The sequence below is a fragment of the Mixophyes fleayi genome, chromosome 9 (genome assembly GCF_038048845.1).
Source record: "Mixophyes fleayi isolate aMixFle1 chromosome 9, aMixFle1.hap1, whole genome shotgun sequence".
Taxonomy (NCBI): Eukaryota; Metazoa; Chordata; class Amphibia; order Anura; family Limnodynastidae; genus Mixophyes; species Mixophyes fleayi.
In genome coordinates this window covers 42,341,314-42,365,031 of record NC_134410.1, presented here as the reverse complement: position 1 = coordinate 42,365,031, position 23,718 = coordinate 42,341,314, and the positions used below count along the sequence as shown (strand labels likewise).

Sequence of the window (23,718 nt, the reverse complement as noted above, 5' to 3'; positions counted from 1 at the left end):
GGTATCACATCATTGGTATCCAATAGATTCGGGACAGCATGGGATAACAGCTTGTTTGTATATACTGGTTCTTGGTTCCACTGTAAGGGTAGTATCACTCCATGCCATGGTACATAAAAGGATAAACAACACCAAAATAGTGTAATTTGTTTTATAGAATGGTTTATTACACAAAGGCATACAGGTTATGCGCTTACATCAATTAAAAACAACTAGAGCTTAGCTGTAGTCCATGTATGCTGGATGTGCTGCTCTTAGTAGTTCTTCCCAGGTATGGATATTCTCCAGGACTTCTGCAGAAAAAGTCTAGCAGGGGACTACACAATGAACAAATAACCAGGATACAACACTCCACCAGATACTATCAAGTAGGTCAGCCTCAACGCGTTTCTTTGCAACTTAATGCAACTTGCCATGTGCATGAAGTGAGCACTTTTTGGTACTGTTTTTCCTTTTATATACCATCGCATAGAGTGATACTACCCTCACAGTGGAACTAAGAAGCAGTATATATGAACAAGCCGTTATCCCATGCTGTCCCGAATCTATTGGATACCGATGATGTGATACCACAGATAAGCTGTTAGTATTCGTATATCTGGTACACCTAAACACACACTAGGTAAAGGTGGTGTTTATAGTCTACTTAATATCTCCGGTTACCTGTTGAATAACTTCTTTCCTATATCACTGGAGCTCCATAGTTAAGGATTTTTTTATGGTGCTATTTATGTGATCTAACTTACTACACCAGAAGGTGCCGTTTTATTCATTTTTCCTCCTACATTCTATCCAGATCAACCACCTGGTGCTGAAGGCTGGCTGCTACCTGTATATGAGGAGGTGTATCTAATTAGACTCTTTATGCTGCAGAATTACTCAGACTGTCCCCTACCAAATACTGGGCTTAGCGCCATCTATGATATCTTGTAATTGCATTTTTCTGTATTTTTTCCTATATTATCCATGCTATGTAGGGAGGGGCAGGATGGTAAACATAGACTGGAACCATCTTGGCAATTTCAGCACTTCTCAGATACACAGCTCCTGAGAGTTTAAAGAGGCAACTGTTTTCATGAGTACCGAGAGGGGGATGGGTACCAAGTATCATGCGTGCCTGGGATTTTTATCTGTCAATTCTTTTAATATGCTTATTTTTTTTTTCATATCGAGGGGACGGGGGTCTGCTCATGAGTCACTGCCCGGATTCTGCATTCCGTGACAGGAAGTGATACTGATGTTTGAAGTTTTAATATGCCATGTTTTGTTATGTCAGAGTTAAATCCCATCGATTGTAAGCTTGCGAGCAAGGCCCTCTTACGTTTCTGTCTGTATGTATTACTAGTATTGCTTCATTACTGTTTGTTTCCAATTGTAAAGTGCTACTGAATTTGCTGGCACTATATAAATAAATGTTGATGATGATGATGATGATGAAATTCCTTTGTCCATAGGAGTTTTATAAAATGAGTGGATTCATGCTCAAAATGTTTGTTTGCCCCAGCAACATGGCAGAAGACAGTACAGTGCCTGAGTTTTTGCTATCTTTTGAGCAGGTGCTATCCCAATATTTTCTGTGCTGACAGTTGGAGATGATCGGGGACTCAGACCAATCACTGGCACTGACTGGTCTAAGTCCACTTACTGTCCCTGGAGAGAGCACGAAGATTATGGAGATTGTTGTCACTGCTCTGGCTGGACGGGGGGGTGGTACTTTGACACATGGGCCTATGTGCACTGCACACCCTGCATTCATTATAGGTATGCCACTGTCTCTATCACTCTACAACAAAAATGTATGGTATATTTTATTGATATTTAGTTATTTGTTCTTTACATCAGAAGTGTTTAAAATAAAGTTGTTGTTTTTTTCATTTTTGCCTGTTTCATAATAACATCTTCATACCTCCCACCTGTCATGCTTTAGGTGGAACAATTGCGCTTTTAGGGGACTGGCCCGCCATCTCAACAGTCACGATTTTTGCATTGACTGCTAGGTCAACATCGCTCTGCATTCTTCTAAAGAAAGCTAATTTTTAATTTTACTAAAAAAATGCCTTCTATTGTAACAGTTAGTGTATATAGGAATTGTGCTGGTGTTCTGGGCGCCATCAAGGCATCAACATTCTATGACTTGGACAATATTGTTCAGTAGGACCTGCTTGTAGTATGTGTTATGTGCTATGTTTTATGCTTGTATTATGTTCAAAGTTTCCTAGCACATTTCTGATGTTACTTAATACATGACAGGTTAGAAAACATGTACACAGCAAAAAAAAAACTATAGCAACACATTAATACTCTTTTACGTTTTATTATCATTTTAAAAAACTTGAAAATTATGGTAAAAGTCAGACAACCAACTAGCTGGAGAGTCAGAAGTAATGCTAGAATGCCATTCCTTTAGAAACATTTGTAATCAAGCAGCTTACTCAATAATTGTTCTAGATTATAATTTAGATGGAAGTCACCTTAATTATAGATGCAAAGTGGTAACCTGGTGAATGTTATATAATTTGCTCACTGCTTCTTCTAACTATAAGGTTGCATTTTCTTATCCTTCAATTAAGTATGGTTCATGCAGATACATACTCATTTAGAGTAAAGAACTAAACAAATACATGGCTTTAATTGTGTAGTGATTACATATAATGAAAAGTCAGAGAAAAACAAAACCCTTACAACGTAATCAACAATAGACTGTACAAATGTTTTCATGACCCAGATACAAAAGGTTCCTTCTGAACTGCCAAAATATCAGTATTTTAACAAATGTAAGCAAAGTTGTTGCTTGTTAAAAAAAAGTATAAACGCCTAAATTTATATGGTGTAATACCTTGAGAAAGGATAGACTTTATTTCTTACGCTATTTTCATTCATTGATATTCTTTATAAATAGTTAGACAATGGCATCATAAATATTATTATTATTATTATTATTATTATTATTAATATTACATTTGTTGTATGTAAGATAGTGCAGACAATTTGTAATCTAACACAGTTATTCACAGAAAAAGACGTTTCCAGTTTTTAAGAATACAATCTAGTCGTTAGTAAATATGACGCAATGTAGGGGACTAAAATAAAAGAAAATGCTCAGTAATCCAAAGAAAGCAGCCAGACATTTTCTTCCATTAGTCTAACTTGCAGTTAATCAGTCCTGACTATTTACTGATCGGTTGCCATCAGGGCCCTCTTAACAACATTTTGGGCCCCCGGGCAAAGTAGTGCACCGGGGCCAGGGCCGGACTGGGACTAAAAATCAGCCCTGGCATTTGAAGCATACAGGCCCACCTCTGTTGGTGACGCTGCGCAGCGGCGATGGCGCAAAGGGCGTGGCCACATTATGTTGGAGGCGTGGTCGACATGGGGCATTGATATATACATTATAATAAAACATTACATTTATCAGGCCCTCCCCACCCACATCACGCCACCCCCACCCCAGAAACACATTACAACACCCTAGTCCACTGTACTTATCTACGCTTCTGACACTCATCAGGATGAGAACTTCCTGTAGAGTGAGCAGGGAAGCTCTGAGTCTCACAAGATTAATAAATCTCATGAGAGTTAGAGCTCCTCGGCTTGCTCTGCAGGCTGTGTCCTGTCCGGGGACTGGGAGCAACTATCAGATTCCTCCTACTAACCAGAGCTGGATTAAGGCTTGGGGGGAAAGGGGGGGGGGTCCTAGGCACTTAAGACAGGGGGGGCTCCTATATGTAATATGGTTACTAGACACATTTTCAACAAATACACACGCAATACCGTGAGCACTACTGTTAGGTGCACACAGTTCTGCCTTCACAAGCAGTACAATGTGAAGCAGGACATACCTCCCAACTGTCCTTGCAGTCATACCAAATCCTGACTAAGCGATACAGTCACCCACTAAATTCAGGACAGTTGGCAGACTGTCCTGCTCTCTCCTACCTGACTTGTGGCTGCTGGTGTCTTTAGATCAGTTGCTGCTTGTCTGGATCCTGGAATATTGGGGGCCCTATTTGGAAAAAAAAGGGTACATGAAATTTAGAAAACTCCAAGCAGCACCGCTGTTAAATCAATATAGCACCCACGTTTTAAAATTAGGCCTCACTACAGCCCCAACATCAAAATAATAGTATTCACATTTAATAAATAAACATATTACCCTCCCTGCAAACAGCCCCTTCATCACCACCATACTGTGCCCCCTTATGATCACACTGCGCCCTCCATGCTACTTTTACCCCCTTCATCACATTCTGCCATGCTGCTTTTGCCCCTCTTCATCCTCCTGTGCCTTTTATCTCCCCCCTTTCTTCATCACCCAGTCCCTTTTACCCCCCCCCCTTTCTTCATTCCTCTGTGGCTTTTCTCCCTTATTTCCCCTGTGGCTTTTCTCCCTTTATTCACCTGTGCCTTTTCTCCCCTGTGGCTTTTGTCCCTTTATTCCCCTGTGGCTTTTGTCCCTTTATCCCCTGTGGCTTTTGTCCCTTTATTCCCCTGTGGCTTTTGTCCCTTTATTCCCCTGTGGCTTTTGTCCCTTTATTCCCCTGTGGCTTTTCTCCTTTTATTCACCTTTGGCTTTTCTCCTTTTATTCCCCTGTGGCTTTTCTCCTTTTATTCCCCTGTGGCTTTTCTCCTTTTATTCCCCTGTGGCTTTTCTCCCTGTGGCTTTTCTCCCTTTATTCCCCTGTGGCTTTTCTCCTTTTATTCCCCTGTGGCTTTTCTCCCTGTATTTCCCTGTGGCTTTTCTCCCTTTATTCCCCTGTGGCTTTTCTCCTTTTATTCCCCTGTGGCTTTTCTCCCTTTATTCCCCTGTGGCTTTTGTCCCTTTATTCCCCTGTGGCTTTTCTCCTTTTATTCACCTTTGGCTTTTCTCCTTTTATTCCCCTGTGGCTTTTCTCCTTTTATTCACCTGTGGCTTTTCTCCCTTTATTCCCCTGTGGCTTTTCTCCCTGTATTCCTGTGTGATCTTTCTCCCTGTATTCCTGTGTGATCTTTCTTCCTGTATTCCTGTGTGCCTCTCTTCGCTTCTACTCTCTTTTACTTACCTCTGTATTTCTTCTCTTTTCTGTCTTCTCTCCTTTCTTCTTTCTTCCGGGCGCCGCTCCTCACTGAATGACGGGCGTGACGTGATGACGTCACACCCGACATTCAGTGCAAACAAAAGAGGGGGGGAGGGTGGACACCAGTGCCGTGATCATGTGAGTATTTGTATACTCACATGATCGCGGCGCTGGAGCCGCCCGCCCCCCTCCTTTGCTAATAGAAAAAGAAAAGACTTTGAAAAAAAATAAAAAAATTTAAGTGAGTGCGGGGGGCTGCGGCGCCGCGAACATGTGAGTATACAAATACTCACATGACCGCTGCGCAGGGTACTGGACCGGCCCACACAGCCATCGGCCCTTCTGGCAAATGCCAGAAGTGCCAGATGGCCAGTCCGGCCCTGACCGGGGCCCATATATATATATATATATATATATATATATATATATATAAGTGATTATATATATGGGCCCGTCAGAGGCAGCGCAAGAGAAAATAAACCTGAAAAAAAAAAAAGAAAATACTCACCTTGCGGTCAGCTGGCGATCCGACTCCCTCCATGGTTTCCTCCTCCGTCGCGCTCCGCAATGGATGTTGGGCGGGCGTGATGATGTCACGCCCGACATGCACTGCGAGCGCTGCACGGAGGAGGAGACCATGGAGGGAGCCGGATCGCCAGCTGACCGCAAGGTGAGTATTTTCTTTTTTTTTTCAGGTTTATTTTCTCTTGCGCTGCCTCTGACGGGCCCCACTAGGCTTCAGGACACCCGGGCTCCTGCCCATTGTGCCCAATGGGAAAGACGGCCCTGGTTGCCATATTTTACTGGACATTTGTATCTATGTATGCAAATTTATAGTGTATACTGGAATACGAATCGGAGTCTCCGGCAGAACTTCCAGTTTAATCGCAAATATTGATAAACATGATCCATTGCCTCACAGATTATTTTATCACATAAGACTACAAAGATCTCAATTTCTCTGCATATATATGCATTTATTAGCATGTGTAGAAGCTGCTTTATTGCTTTATTGATCATTTGAATTGAGTAGAATTAAATATCAACTCCAATGGAGAAGTTATCCTAGTAGCCAGAATATCATGAAAACATGAAGGGCCTGAGTCATTAAGGAGAGCAAAGGAAATAAAGGAGTAAGTTTGCCCTTGGACAAACCATGTTACAATGCAAGGGGTGCAAATTAGTTTATTATTGTGCACGTAAGTTAAATACTGGCTGTTTTTTCATGTAGCACCCAAATACTTGATAGCTTTATTTTTACACAGAAATTTAAAGTTGATCTAGGACATGCCCAACCCCACCTATAAATCTGTCCCCACATTTTAAATTTACCTCGCTCTCTGATGCAATATGGTTTTGCCCAGGTGCAAAGTTACTCCTTTTTTATGCTTTGCTCTCCTTAATGACTCAGGCCCGTAGAGTGCTTTTGGATAAAGCTTCTCTGGGAGCCCAGAACATGTAATACACAGCATTTAGTGATAATAGCGACTGCAGGAGTCCTGTAAACATTAAAACAACCTATTTTTTGGCTTCATAAAAAGCAAGGCAAAAAGAGGCAGGAAAATAAATATGTACGCATTTCACATAACCTACTAATCAAAGGAAGAGAAGCTTGAGAATTTTGCACTAGTACAAAATTCAATTGATTTTCACTGGTTTGATAACCAATAACATGAAATTTACATTCATCATTAGACCCTGATTCAAATTAGCGGTTAGAAATTTTGGATTGTGTTTGCAGTTTGCATTAAATATTTACGTTAACATCACTGTTTTTAAAAATGTTTCTTTTTAAACACAATTTAAATAATATTTTTTAAATAATAAAAGTATTTTAACTTTGTTTCAATTCAATGAAAATAATAAAGAAACTTAGTTGAATTAACCAATTTTGGTATGGATTTTAAGAGCCGTTTCAAGAAACATATGTATGTATTTAATTAATATTTTTTTATATATTATGGCCATATGCCCTTTAATTTAAATATAATGTATTTTCTTTCATTATATAAAATGAATGCAAAAATACTAGGTTTATATATGTTTAAGATACAGTCTCAAAAAATAATATATACACATTATGCAAGTTCAATAAATAATGATACCTTTTATTTACACTGCAGCTAAAATTACTGTGTTTGTTAAAATTGTTAATAATAGATGCATCTATAATACATATTCCCATCGATGTGTTCTTGCTGCGAGGTCCATTATGTATTTCTAGCAGAAATACATAATGGACCTTGCTACTATATTGTATAAATTTGTTATAATATGCTACATCATTTTTACAAACAAAATGTAGAATACAGCAACACAATAACAATAGCAACTGCAATTATTATCAAATGCAAAACTACCAATAGCCAATTTATGGCAAAAACTGCATTCAACATTTAATTGTAGATGTTCATTTTTCCCAGCGTGGAGTATTTTTAATTAAGTTTTAATTTAAGGAATATTACTCCTACCAGCATGGAAAAGAAAAAGCATAAATCAATTAAGCATTATTATTCGGTCTGTGCTTAAAGGTGTTATCTGTGAGCGACTGCTTTCAGTTGTGCCAAATGATGATGGTACAGGACAGGGACTTTTTGATATATTGAGCCTTATTCAATTAGCTTTTCGGTTCTCGATTACGCTAGGCTGCACAAGTCCCGATACCGCAACATCGCAGATTTCCGTGCGCATCCCATTAGGTTGCGAAGGGAAATCTACAATGTTGCGGTACCGTATTGTCCCTTTACACGTGCAGCCGCGTGTAATTGCGGACCAAAAAGCTAATTGAATATGCCCCATTGACTGAAACATTACAGCATCTTTAAATTGATCCCAAAAATTGTTTAGCTGACAGTATAGATGGAGCTGCAAGCTACCATGGCCAGTATAATGGTTTACAAAATAAAATTACTGATGTGGCTGATCAGCATGTTCATACATGATGTTATGCCCATGTCTTGAATTTGGTGATAATTGAAAAAACAAAATGTTGTGTGCCTTCAATTTCTTTTTTCAAGTTGCTCCAGAATTTAGCAACTGTCGGGCCGAAGGCCTCTTGAGGGCAACAAATGCAGTACACTAACCGGTATTAGCGCTACTGAACTAACAGGTGCAGAGTCTAACGTACCCCTGGTATTCGCCAGCGACCCCCGCAAGGAGGTTTGGACTTCGCTGCAGAGGGTATGCAGGTCGCGGTCCTGCTAGCCAGTTGCCAGTGTAGTGTAGAAGAGTCAGACGGTCCGGGTCAAGCCAAATCGGGAATGCGAGGTACCAGGGAGAATCCAGAAGAATGGTCAACAAGCCGAGGTCGCGGAGCAAGATGGGTCACACAGAACGGAGGATGGTCAACAAGCCGGGTCACAACAAGGAAGCAGGAACACAGGGAGCACACACTAAGGAAACTGGAGAAGGGAAGCCAGGAACACTAGGTATGAACCTGTTACTCTCGCACCCTAATGGCGCCAGAGTCAGGTTTAAATAGAGAAGGGCAGAAGATGATTGGAGGCTCAGGGAGGCGGCACGCCGAAGAATAGTAGCGTCCCATTGCCTAGCAATGGGACGGAAGCAGGGCGCATGCGCCCGACAGACACACAGGAAGCTGCAGCGGAAGTCGGGCGTCCGTCCCCGCCTGACAGCAACGTTTGTGAAACATCATACAAGCAAATTGATGTATGGATAGAAGTTGTTGGAAATCATTTAGGACAAGAAAAAAATGAAATGAGTAGAGCTAATTATTGAGACAAGATTGTAAAAAAAATTCCAGTGCAGCAACAACTATATTTGGACGTTTTGATGATGCTGCTGTCAGAACTTTTGTAAATCTATTGACATAATTATCAATGATACAAGAAGAAAGAAAAAAGTTTGATGCAAAAACAAAACAAGAAGAAAATGTTTAATTTCAAAGTCTTCTAAAGTTTGAAACAATATTGACAGCATTTACTTAAATGTAAATATGTAAAACAACAGCCCCGTTATCAATATGTTTACATACAAGTGGTGTAGATATGTTACTGCATGGAGTTTAGTAGGTTCAGCTACAATAAAGTTGAAGGAACAGACAAGAACATTTGATAACATTCACAGAAAGTCATTGGATTTTGTATATAAATGTACTGACAAAAACTTCACAGTTGAATATGGATGAAAAATAAACATTGGAAATTGACTCTTTGAAAACAACATTGCCAGTTAAGAGGCAGTGGAAGAAGAAAATATTGGCAGATGATCTTATAGATGATAAAGGAAATTCCACAGATTATCTAGCTGATTTTCAAATAAATGTGTTTAACCGTTAAGGAACAAACGGGTGGGTAATAATATGTGGATATTTAGTATTGGAGCAGGTATTTAATACTTAATATGCTAGGGGCATTAAATGTCCGTTCCATACTGTGCTAATTTACTAATGGCAAACGCCAGTGGTTGGCTGGTCGTGAGATGCGGTGGGGAGCTGGCCGCTAATTATACAGGCTAAATTTATGGTATTCCTTAATACACAGCACATAAAATAGAGGCTATCACAAAACATACTGCCTCTTTAATTAGCTCTAGCCATATAAGAGCTCCTTAACCCCCCCAGTCATAACATTAGTCACACCTCTCACAGGAGGTACCTAACCCCCACAATATACAGTGCAGATAGGGCTGTAAACAGGGCAAAGAGCTTTAGACTTACACCAGCAAAAGAGCTATAAACCACATTAAGCCCCAGAAGTATATTGATGGTACCGGCCTATTCTGTGTTCTCCACACGCCATATCTGCCCCCCCCCCCCTACACCCTCCCCCCTCTCTCTCTCTCTCCCCCCCTCTCTCTTCTTTTCTCTTCTTTTCTCTCTTCTCTCTCCACAGGTTGCGCCACGGCAAAAACAAAAAGACAAGCAACGAGATCGGAAAACGGAACACCCGAAGAATCCGTAACAGCAGCACCAATCCCTAAGAAACACCTGTCAAGCGCAGACGTCCAAGGTAAGCTCACCAACAAGAGCCCCTACCACCCGATTCTAAAGTGTACTGTTACTCCGGCACTAAACAACTGTGCCCTGTATTGTCCAGGAATGCCATTAACTGCTTGGCCAATCTCAATTGTTTTCCCATATTAGTCACAATTCGATTGGGTGCTCATACCACCCATTCAACAGTGTCCCACAGAATATTTTTGGTCACGCTGTGAGACGTACCACGGTTGCTGGCCCTGGATTATGGTTATGGGGAATGTGCTAATTAACTTCAGATGGTTATGCTTCTCTAATATCAAACTTAACTTGCGCTTTGAAGACTTCTTATTCTGCTCAGCTGAGAAACCAGGATGTGTTTTAATCTAGCAAAGCGTCATTGATCAAATCTGTATACCAAATGGGAAAGACACTGAAAAAACTGCCAGGAAAATATCTAAGCATAGATGCCATGAATAGCAATAAAACACATAGTATAATGAATAAAAGGGTAAGAAAATGATGCAAATAGCTGTTTATTGCCATGGATTAGTATGTAGATTACCTTGATGTCCTGGATATGGAGGTTGTGTGTGGTGTCGCACAGAAACTACATTTTTGTAAAATGGTTGGTGAGGACAAGTAGTAGGATTGTAAGGAAGGATAGTGTAAGCTGCTAGACGGCTACTTTCTGCTAGGAGGCACAAAGAAGGAGGTGGAAACAGTATGTGTATTATAAATGTGCTACACAGCACAGGAAAGGGAAAAAGAAGAAAGTATAAAAAGATATACACACATATATATATATACATTATTTTTTTTGGCTTCATCTATGTAATTAAGTCCATTTTGACTATTCCTCCCACTTTGATGTTTTATTATTCTTTGTGTGTCCTTTTTTTTGGAGGGGGGGGGTTGATTTACTAAACCTTCTAAAAAAGAAAAGTAGAATTGTTACCCATAGCAAAAAATCAGATTATAGCCATCATTTTCTAGAATGTCCTAGATAAATGATACCTGGAATCTGATTGGTTGCTATGGGCACCACCTCCACTTTTTTTTATAGTAAATTTCTTTTTTATCTTTTTTAATAAATTCATATATAAGTTTTAGTAAATCTACCCCTTAGTGTTTTGGACTCTTGTCTGGTTAGGTTAGATGTGATTGTGTGTTTTTCTATTGAAAATGTTGTACGTCTTATTTAAATGCTTTTCATACAGTGCTTTTAGATTGGCCTCCTATGTTAGGGGATAGAGTTTTGTTTTAGACTTAAGTGTGGTGTTTTTCTGTTGTGTCTCTCATTAGTTATGGTAGTTTGTCCAACGGGCTGACTTGTCTTCCTAGGACTGTTTTAGTGAAGTACCTTTTTTTTACAGAACTTGTTGTCAATGTATGTATCAAAACTTGATGTAATTGTTGTAGGTTCAAAACTAAGTCCCTTTTAGGTAAGCTTATTTGGTGTGTTAAGAATATTACTAAAATTGTGTCCATGTACTGTTTCATGTTCATTTAGTTTGAATCCATAAATAAATCGTTGACAGCCAGCTTGTGGGTAGGCTAGGCAAGGAGACTTCAAAAGCACAGTCAATTAGACATAACCATGCAAAAAAAATAATAATATAAAATATAGTAATAAATAATACAGCAATATAAAATTATTGATTTATATAATAATTGAAATCATTGCCCCAAAGTCCCTGGCAGCAGCTACAATTTTCCAACTAAGATAAAGTACTCATCTCATGTTAGAAACACCCCTGATCATTAATGTGCCTTTTTTACAAACACATAAATAGCAAAAAGTTGCAATTTTAAAAATACAAATTCATAACAGCACTAACATTAATCCTCTGCTTATTTACATATCCTTCTTTATGAAATCAATACATTTAGAGCAGGGCCATCTTAACAACATTACGGGCCACCGGGCAAAGCAGTGCATCGGGGCCCCTATATATATTATATATATTATATTATATATATATATATATATATATATATATATATATATAGGGGCCCGATGCACTGCTTTTTTTAAATGTAATCGCTCAGTGACCCTTGAAGTTTTTCTTTTGCAGGATTTTTTATTTGCAGGATTATTTATTCTTATGAAGAGCCCCTTGCCTATGGGGCCCCCTGCCCATTGTGCCCAATGGAAAAGATGACCCTGATTTAGAGTTTTCATTATTTACTAATATGTTCATGAATTTACATTAGTAAAGCCAACAACTCTATATTTCCATCCCATCTTAATATTGGCAAAACACTTTTTCCTTTCAGTGATTCAGATATGATTTAAATGTATGGAGGAAATAGGACTTGATTTTAACTCAATATAATTATAACTTTGCTAGAAAAAATTGGAGTTTCACAATGAAAACAATTGCTATTGTGAATCAACTATAGCAAAACTATTCAATTAATGTGACAGTTTTATAATTGCAACAATGGTTAAGCTTTAGGAAAATACATTTATAGGAATACTTAGTAGGCAGTTAAGTGAAACTAATTTAAATGCGGTTAAAGCTTTTGATTTGTTAATACTTTATGTAACTTGTTATTATGTTGGTTTTTGCAGATTAATCACACATTCACTATTAGTACTAGATTTGCATTTAATCTTTTTATTTAGTTGAAGTTTGTGGCTTTGAATTTACAAAGGCAAAACTGGTTTTACTGCACTTAAACAAGGCCAGTATATTGCAATACTTTTTTGTTGCTTTTGCATAAATTATGAATATTAAGGCCTTGAGTATGTAAATAGAAGCTTCTCAAACTTGCAGACGAAAGGACAACAGAGAAATACTACTTATATGAGGCCCTCCTTGATGGACAAGTGGGTATATGCCATACTTGCATACGTTCAGTAGGCGACGTCCGGGAGAGGGGCGTGACTATTGGGCGGGAGGGGGCGGGAAGCCTTGAATCTAGTCATTTTGACCCCGCCCCCACAAGTAAAACGCCGTTTTGTCGCGGGGGGCGGGGGCCAAAATTATGCGATTCGCCGAGAATCGCGTCATTTTGCCAAGGAAATTGCGGGATGCTGGAGAAATGCAGAATTTCGGGAGTCTCCTGGACTTTCCCGGGAGAGTTGGCAAGTATGGTATATGCTGACCTATTAGAAGAAAAATAGATTAAAATGAAATCTCGAAGAGAAATGAATATGGCAACCAATGGGGGATAAGAAATACACTCACACTAGGATAAAAATGAACTTTTATTGTTCATATTAAAAGAATTATTTAAAAGTGAAATATAAAATAAGTGAGACCTCTAAGGAAAGTGAGATCCACTATAATGGTAGTATAGCCTAACAAGTAGGTGTATAATTTTTTTGTAGTATATTTGATATTAGTGCTATATAAAATAACATCTACTCATTGAATCACTCAAACATTTATATCAGTTTAACACTTATATGATCCCAAATCCTGAGTAATAATTAGTTGATGTGAGTAGGGATTATCCGATGTCAGCCAATAACTAACAATAATATAAAAATACCCTTTCCTACTGACAGTAGTTTTGACCCTCTGTTTGTATTGGTTGTACGAGCACTGTTTGCTAAGTGCTATAATCACTGTGTGCAAGCTAACAGATAGCGTCTATTGCACTAATTGCTATGTTAACTGCTCCAATGTAGTTGCTATTTAGCACTATGATTAGTCTAAGTATGGAATATGGTTGTTACCTAAAATGCTTTTAGTCACATTTATTCTCTTCAAAAATTTGCGCTAAATATCAGCCCATCAAATGGTTTGTTTAAGAAAAACAACCAGAAAGATTTCAATCAGCATCTCACATACTTGCTGTAAACTACAATAGCAAGTAGCTGGCTCCCAGTTACCTTTGTTTAATAACAGACATTACATAGCAGCTTAATGCTTATTAAAGTAACTGTTGCCAATAATTGTTACCTGATAAATATTTCAGAAACCTATCCATACTTGTAACAATTTCTTCCTCGTTATTGAATAAATGCTATGTGCTGTAATAATAAACAGCTGACTCCTGTCTAATATGTATATATAATATAAACATATGTCAAATAGTTTAATACTTATATAAATAGTGTTACTTATCAAGCTTATGATGAGTAAATTGATTCTTCAGAAATTCAAATTTGCACAAATTTGATAAAACAATCAATTTTCAAATCAAGTGTGATTGAGACATTATTCTGCAAATAAAATAATCGCAATGACAGTAACATTTACAGGAGGAGCTAATAGCAACACTCATCATGAACCATCATGACAAACTTCCTCTCATGTAACCAGTTTTCCACTAAATGTTCTTTCTGTATTAGAGCTGAGCACAATGTTTAAAACTATTCTGTGGAATATTTGCCTAATTTCAAATGTGGGTGTGGAATTTCTCTGGAGGAATTAGGTCTTCAACATTCCATGTAGAATAATTATTGTATTTTATTTAGAAAACTATGATATGTTGCACAGGACTGTAGACTGAGGGAATCATAATCTAAATGCATTATGTACAATGTGAAACAGAAGATAAAGATGAATTCCTTCTGTCAATTTTGTTCTGCTTGGACTTCTCTCTTGTTAGTTCCGTTCTATCTCAGGCCATATCATTTCCCGCTTCGTAAAACGTAACAGGTGAAACATGCTATAAAAGGCTAAGTAACAAGGGAGAGAGAATGAGAGAAGAAACAGTGAAAAGTAGAGGGAAAGAGAGAGTAAGGAAATGAAGGGGAGAGGGAGAGGGAAACGCATAAAAGATCAGATTTTGATTGAGAAGGCTCTTTAACATGCACAGAGATGTTGATTGTAGACGTGCAGAAGGAACACCATCTGCGGCAATGCTTCCAATTTTTTAACTGGTAGAGTGGCAGTCTGCTGGTTGCTGCTCTAAGTGAGCCTGATTTAGGCAAACAAGTATAGGCAGATTGGAAGGGAGTTCCTTCAGCTTCATTTGGAGTAGTTGCTACATCTGGAAATAACGCTCTATTTGTGGAAGCAGCACCGGAGAATTAGGAACTGCAGAGCAAATTAGTGTACAGTTGTTAACACATACAGTGGTAGAGAGGGTTTTTAAGAAAGGCCTCATAAAATTTGAGGATTTGTCTCTAAGGTGTGCAGCCATTGCTTTTGTGCCCAGAGACTCATTAGTCTTTAAAGGAGCCATATGCCATAGACATGACCCTGACACTATCTCAGAGGTAGATCCCTCTATTTTTGAACCCTCAGCATGGATAACTTGTAGCCTGGCGTTGCTGACCATGGCCTTAAACCTCAGCAAGCAGAATGGTGTAGGCAGTGACCACTGGGGACCATCTTCTTCATGTGGGAGTTCTTCAAACTATAACATAAAGAAAAATGTGACATTTTTGTCCTATTTAATTCTCTTTTCCTTCTGATCTTATTTGTCACTGACTGACTTTCAGATATTAATAATGTATTTGATGATTAATATGTCACTGTTATTAAGATTGTACATGCCAACACATATTTGGTGTGGTGCTGTGATGCACTTTCTTATATTATAATGGAGAGTGACTCTGAGATTGACCCTAGCCTATCTTCAATGTCTCACTGCTATGGGACAGATCAGGATGGCACCTGGGGATTAGTGGCCCCATGGATACTTTATGCAGAACAGACTTGGATGTGGTGACAGATGCCCTCTTGCCTCTGCTTCATATCAGTGAATCTAGACATGAGTAGCAGAGTCAGCACCTTTCCTGCTGCATCTCAGGGAAGGGTGAGCACCTTCCCTTCTGACTCAGACACTGCCATTCTGAGACAAGTCATACCCTTAGTCAACTATTGGAAAACAGCTGGAGAAGCTGAAAGAGGAGAACCTAGCAATTCTGCAATCCCTTATAGATCAAATTCTTTATTCGCTTTGCGATGACCCAAGGGTTTTGACCCAAGCATCTTGAAATTGGATCACTACATTTTGGCAGCCATGCTTGATCCTAGATTTAAGGGATCTTTAATGTCTTGCTTTTTAACTGACACAATTCAGATGCAAACAGCTTCTTGTGAACAAGCTGTTGGCTCAAGTCACACATGACACATCTCCTGCTTCAGTTTCTCCTACAAACTCTAGTGCCAGAAAAAAACTTCCCTTTTCTAAGAGCCACACTGATGATGAGTTAACACAGCACACAAATGTGAAAGGTTATGACATCTGGTCACACTTAAAGGAAATGCTCAAATATAGTGACACTTCTACCATGTCTCAATCTAATACACCTTCTAAAAACTATCTATGGTGTACTTAAGCTGCCCACCATCCAGTGTGTACTCTGAAAGAGTGTTTAGCACAGCGGAGAACATTGTGAGTGATCATCGTTGGAGACTACTTCTCAAAGGTGTAGAAAAAATAGTATTCATCAAAATGAACTACAAATTGTATGAGGAAAACCATTCTTGCCTCTAATTACAAACAGAATCTGTAACGCTAGATTCAAGTGGGGATGATCTAATATTGTATGATGATGATCTTGACATCTATGATGAGGATGATGACATTGTCAACATGGAGAAAGATGTCCCCTGTTAGCTAAATGCCCATTAGTAATTATTTAAAATCCCTATCTATTCTCCAGTTCATCAACCAACCACCAAAATGCTCTTTTCTATTTTATATATGAATAGTTGGGTGGGTCCAAGAACAATTCCATCTTGCACTACTTTACAATATGGACTTGGTTTATCATCTTGTGTAAAGTGCTATGCGGTCGACAGATATTTATTTGGTCTACATTTAGAAAGTCGACAACATTAGGTCAACAATTCAGGTGTCAAAAGCATTATTAGACTGATAATTCACATGATGGACAGTATTATTAGTATGAAAATTCAAATTTTGACAGTATTATATGATTAGTGTTAGAGTTAGAAATAGGGATGGGGTCAGGTGAGGTATAGGGATACGTTTACATATATGGATAGGGTTAGGGATATTACTGTCAACCTAAAAATACTGTCTACATTTGAATTGTCTACTAATAATGATGTCTACATTTGAATTGTTGATCTAATAATGTTGTCTGCATTCAAATTGTTGACCTAATAATACTGTCTACATTTCAATTATTGACATAATAATACTATTGATGCAACTATTGTCGACTTTCCAACCTTGTTTATATTATCATCATCATCATTTATTTACATAGTGCCACTAATACCGCAGCACTGTACAGAGGTGTCGACCATATCAATTTTGATCATGTAACTGTCGAACATATGTATCACACCCAGCAAGTGGTAGTAATGAGGTGGAATTTCACACTTTATATGCCTCAGCGATTTTCTCAAACCATTTCAGTTGTGGAGTGGCAGTTGTGAAGAGACCATTAGAAAATTAGGGATGTGCACCGGCCACTTTTGATGTCTCGTGTTTTGTGTTTTGGATTCGGATTTGCTTGAGGTTTTGGGTTTGAATTTGTTTCGCAAAACTCCTGATGAAAGGTTTTGGTTCGGATTTAAGGTTTTGGATTTGGATTTATTTTTAAAAAAACATAAAAAGTGTTAATCAAGTTTTTTTAGTTTATTTTCACTCCTACGCTATTATTAACCTCAATAACATTCAATAACAATCATTTCCACTAATTCCCAGTCTATTCCGGAGAATCAGTGAACTTTGTAATATTGCAGTACCAATGGACTTATACTGCAGGATTGTTTTTGGATATTTTTTTTTAATTTCTTTTTTTTATAATTATTTTTTTTTTTTATAACTTTTTTTAAAAATTTTCGTGCTGTGCTGTGCTGGGCTGGGCTGTTTGTTATTTCCCCAGCACAGCACGAGATATAGCAGGACAGAGGACCACCTAACACAACCTCCCTCTACCCTGATCAATGCCCGAGTGAAGATGGCGGCGGCTAGCGGGGAATTTATAGGATCCGAGTATCGCAAGATCCGACAGCGGGATTATGACTCGGAGCCTCGGTTTCAGTTTTGCAATTGGCGGGAATACCCGGATCTGTCTCGGATCCGGCTCGGATCGGCAACGTTCGGGTGGGCTCGGATTTCAGATATCCGAGCCCGCTCATCTCTATAGAAAATAGACTATAAATGATTGTAAATGCATTTTAATGCTATAGATAGTAATGTATGAACAAAAAACAGCTCAAAATGACATGATATTATCTGTTTTTCACAATTTTTAATTAAGTCCAGATCCAAAACACATAAAGATGGTTTTAGAACCAAAACCAAAACACATGGGTCTTAAGAAAAATACATTTGACAGATACATTTTAGTATGGGCGAAAACATTCATCAAGCCTACAATAAAATATAAAAAATTGTTATTTCTATAATATAATAAAATAAAGGTAGAGTTGACTGAAATTTTTAGTGGAATATTTACCTCATTCCGCATTTGGGTGTGGATTCTGTATGTTTCGTTAGTAGAATTTAGTCTTGGACATTCCACGTGGAATTGCCCCTGTCATTTTGTTCCTCCCTGATATCTGCCCCAAAACACCACAGAGCAGAATGTATTGATATCAATATTTTTCATAGAGTACAATGACCGTAAGTTTCCACTGAGACATATCTGTATTTTCATATGCTTTGAAAGTAAATGCATATGAACTAGTTTGATCTTTTTGCAGCTAGAAGTATTATTTCACTGAGAAACCTATACCTATTGTACTACAATGCCTCATTATTCAGATATATGCTGCTGTGTGCTGGCTTTGCATCTTCCTTATTTTACATTCTGTGCTGTAGCATAATGCTCCCTGATGTAGCATTATAATGTGTTTTTAGTTTCATATTGCACTTCTTATTTAATCATGATAGAAACATATTTATATTGTTTTTTGTTTATGTGGTGCAGTCACATCTATACATCCTGTATATTGTTTGTAATGTTGTATTGGAAAGAAATGTCACTACATTTTTAGAAGAGGACAGTCATGAAGTTTTACAGATGATTGGGGCCTGCATTATTTAAGGAAAGAAAAATAATAGATAGGCAACTTGGGTGCACAAAAAGTAAACGTAGACAAGATATGGTCATTTAACCAGTCCACTTCCTAACAAGCCTACTGCGTTAAGTTTACTAAGTAATGATGGGAAATCAATATACAATGTCTAGCGAGTGATGGTTAGTTGCAGAAAGAGCTGTGATGATGCCTTGTAAGAAGATAAATCTGCTGTTCATCGGCGCTCGCAGTGCATGTCGGGCGTGATGTTATCACGCCTGCCCGACATCCATTGCGGAACGCGACGGAGGAGGAGACCATGAAGGGAGCCGGATCGCCAGCTGACCGCAAGGTAAGTATTGTCTTTTTTTTTTTTCCAGGTTTTTTTTTTTTGCTGCCTCCGACGGGCCCCCCTGGGCTGCAGGGTCCCCGGGCACCTGCCCATTGTGCCCAATGAGAAAGACGACCCTGAGTAAATGCACTTTCTTTACCAATTGAATCTGATTTAAATAATCTCCTCCTGCAACACAAAGTCTCATTTTTGTATGGAGGTGCATAATAGAGCCAACCGTTTGGGCTGCAGTATCATCAGAGCTGGTTACAGCAGCTTGGTAAGCAGGGACATTCATCCAAAGTAGAACAGTATAGATTATTGTGACATCACTTACTTAATAATTTAATTTTATTAACTTTTACATGATTGGCAGAATATGATTGTTGTCAAGGTAGATTAACAAATAAAATATAATTTACTATAATGCATTATATCATAAAGTTTGGATATACCTTCCTCCAGGAATGGCTGGGTGCAAAGATGGAAGATCCTATAATGCAGTAAATTACAATCTACCCATTTCTTACAAGCCAAGAAAAACCATTAACCATTCATCTTTACAATCTGTTCAAACATTAGGCTAGTAGTTCTCTTTCAATTCAATTGTGAGGAAGGTGTCACGAGCCGCGGCGGTACGACGCATCCTGGCGTGATCTAGCAGCCGAGCGCGTGCTCTAGTTTCTATGCTCTGTTTTTATTTTTTGGGATTATCCTTGTGGAATAGATGTAGGAGGGTGTAGGGACATCCTCCAACTCCAGGGAGAGCTCTTATATGCTTTAAACTGGTTCATTTATATTTTTATACATGCTTCCTGGTTTTTGTTATTATCTATGCCAGTTTTAGCTAGCATTAATTAGCAGCCTCCTGAGGCTGATTGTCAGCCCTGTTCTCCTCTGTTCTGATTGGATCTTAGTATTATTTTAAGGCAGTGAGGTCTGAGCCTCATTGCCAGTTATAGCTTCCAGTTCCCTGTCTGCTAACCTGCTCCTGTGCTGTTTGGTGTATACCTACTGGGTTGAACTTCTGTGTAGGACCCCTGCCTGTACCTTGAACCTTGCCTTCTTGCCTGTGACCCTGATGGCATTAATGTAAAAACTGTGTGGTGGGAGCTTAATGGAATGGGTTTCCATGGCCGAGCAGCTGCCTGCAGCCCTCATATCAAGAAGACCAATGTCAAGCGTCGGAAGGAGTGGTGTAAAGCCCACCGACTCTGAACTGTGGAGCAGTGGAAACGTGTTCTGTGGAGTGACGAATCACATTTCTGTGTTTGGCAGTCAAATTTGCGAGTCTGGATTTGGTGGATGTGAGAGAACATTACCTGCCTGACTGCATTATGCCAACTGTAAAGTTTGGTGGAGGAGGGATGATGGTATGGGGCTGTATTCAGGGTTTGGGATAGGCCCCTTATCTTCAGTGAAGGCCAATTTTAATGCTTCAGCATACCAAGCCATTTTAGAGAATGCTGTGCTTCTAACGATGTGGCAACAGTTTGGGGAAGGCCCTTTTCTATTCCAACATGACTGTGCCCCAGTGCACAAAACAAGGACTACATAGACATGACTGTGTAAAGGGGTAGCCCTGGTCAGCAACAAGACCCAGACTGTGGCATTTAAATAATGTTCAATTGGTACTAAGGGGCCAAATGTACAGTATGCAAATAAAACATTCACTACACCATTACACCACCACCATTATCTTGCACCATCAACACAAGGCAGGATGCACTTGCGCAGTCTATAACAAATTCTGACACTATCATCTGCATGTTGCAGCAAAAACTGAGATTTATTCGACCAGTTAAAGTTTTTCAATCTTCAACTGTCATGTTTTTGTGAGCCTGTTCCCACTGTAATTTCAGTTTTCTGTTATTAGCAGACAGGAGTGGAACCTGGTGGGGGCTTCTGCTGCTGTAGCTCATCCACTGCAAGGTTCAATGTGTTGCACATTCAGAGACGCTCTTCTGCACACCACTGTTGTAATGTGTGGTTATTTGATTTGCTGTCAGCTGTTAGCTTGAACCAGTCTGGCTATTCTCATCTGACCCTCTCATTAACAAGGCATTTTCACTTACTGGATATTTAATTTTAAGCACATCATTCTCAGTAAACTCTAAAGATTTTTTTGCGTGAAACTCCCAGAAGATCAGAAGTTTCTTAAATACTCAAATCACTCTATCTGGCACCAATAATCATTTCACAGTCAAAGATATTTGCATTAATGAACAGGTGCACAGGGGTGGCCATTGAATATATATATATATATATATATATATATATATATATATATATATATATATATATATATATATATATATAAATATTATATGTGTATATGTATGTGTGTGTGTGTGTGTATATATATATATATATATATATATATATATATATATATATATATATATATATAGCATTGATAAAATTCATAGTATTTGGATACAATTTATAATTATACCAAAATAATTAAAATTTTAGAATTAATAAAAGAAAGGTACTAATGTTCCATTGATGGCTTTAATTACAACATTTTAAATTAGCAAACTTTATCTGTTTCACATCTGCAACTAATAGTACTGTATAAAGAGACTCCATCTGCTGCGCTGTTAATTTCATAATAGGAAATGAGTTTTGAGTTATGTTGGCTATTGATACATGTTTCAGACTTTGTCAGATTTAATTTCTGAGAGTACAATTAATAAATTGTGAAATGTTGCATGTCGTTCACTGCATGCTCTTTTCCTCTTGACATGTACTTCAAATATTTGTAATGAACAAGAAGTTTGTCCGGCTCATATTTAAAATTCATGGCTTACTCACTGTGGACTAACTTTTCTTTTTCAAATTCATGGGGTATAAACTTATGACAATGCATAAATTTTCTTTTTTAACAAGAGGACAAAACGATCCTTTTAAATTCAACCTTTGTAATAAAATATTCCGGGGCGCACAGAATTTCTCATTTAATGATTCAGTAGAGATGAGAGAAGTACAAAAGATATAAAATTGTTAAACACTGTAAAGCTTCTTTTAACTAAATCAAAATCTGCAAGCTTGAAAGCTTCTCTGATAATACTCTCTTCTTGATGACCTTTTCAATGTATACTCTGGGAACAATGCTACAGACTTAATAGCCAGTCTTTCTCATTACCATTTATTTTGACCTCAAGGCAAATTGTGCAGCCTATGGGGGAAATGAGTTTCAGTTAATTAGTTCTTTTTGGTTCTAGTCCAACATGAATGACAGTGTTCACCTTATTTATGATGCCTTTTGATAAAACATATTCAGTTAATGTAAGCTACTTGTACCATTCAAAATTTAAATAACTCCAGTTTCTTCAGGGACTGCATGGGCAATTCCTTCTTATATGTTGAATCGAGGAGGCCTGTGATGTGCTTGACATGAGAACAGTAATGAATTACATTTTTTAAGAGTTGTGCAATTTCTTGATCGCTTATATTTGCTTCCATGGAATAATGGGACGCCATCAGCCTAACAAGATGATATGTGTTCATATACATTACGTACTGACATTTTTATCGTTTTTAGACTAGTAATCTCTCCATTCCATTTAATCAGTTTGGGACCCTTAGGGAACATTAGTAAGCATATTTACTAAACATTAAATTATTTTCTTCTATTTATTTTTAAATGCAAACACTTTAGATATCACATATATGACAAATGTTATATTTAAGTTTATTTTCTGAGCTCTTGAGAGTATTAACATGCTCCCATGATAATCTCTGGTGTCTCCCATTATTTGAACTCTGGTATTCTCTATTCTGTAATTTAGGTTCTCTGCCCTTATACTTCTGCTAAACTGACTATTACTCATTTACTTCTGTTCTGTCTATGAACTAGACTTCATTACTACCATTTATAACTCAAATTGGATAAACATTGCAAAATTCTTTGGTTTTGCACAGATATGTGTACAGTAAGTAGTACACATTAAAGTGCCTACCCTCTGCTCTTGGGGCAGAGAGGCCGGCTGTGCAAAAATCTTCTGCCACCGTAAGACCACCCTTCTAATGAAATTCTGTTTTTTCTCCTAAAATACATCAGGGCTGTCTTTATTACTTATTTTACATTATTACTTGTTTTGAATTTAGAAATGTGCTTTCCATTGAAGTGTAATTAAAAGATGCAAAATGTGCTCAATTAAAAGTATAAGATGAGACCCCATCTCTGCTAGATTAGATTTGGTGCAAAAATCAAGTACTTTTGTATGGAAATGGCTGTGTGCCTCTATGGATAATAAGAAATACACAATATACACTCCTTTATATCATTTCAGTAAATTTGGGCTGCACAATTAAATCTCATTTTTGCACTGCTTCATAAAACTAGGCATATACTCCAATCAGCCACAACATTGAAACTACTGACAAGTGAAGTGAATAATATTAGTTATTTTGTTACAATGGCACCTGTGAGCAAATTGTGATGGCTAGATGACTGGGTCAGAGCTTCTCCAAAATGAC

At 38.1% G+C, this 23,718-nt stretch overlaps 1 long non-coding RNA gene across 1 annotated transcript in view; it reads left to right on the top strand.

Moving 5' to 3' along the window:
* LOC142101567 (uncharacterized) overlaps nucleotides 1–21,129 on the top strand; it is a 249,174-nt gene extending 228,045 nt beyond the window's left edge. Inside the window, exon 3 of the long non-coding RNA XR_012679042.1 lies at nucleotides 21,117–21,129. This is a non-coding gene — a long non-coding RNA (uncharacterized LOC142101567). The remainder of the gene's footprint in view (nucleotides 1–21,116) is intronic.
* The last annotated feature ends 2,589 nt before the right edge of the window (nucleotides 21,130–23,718 follow it).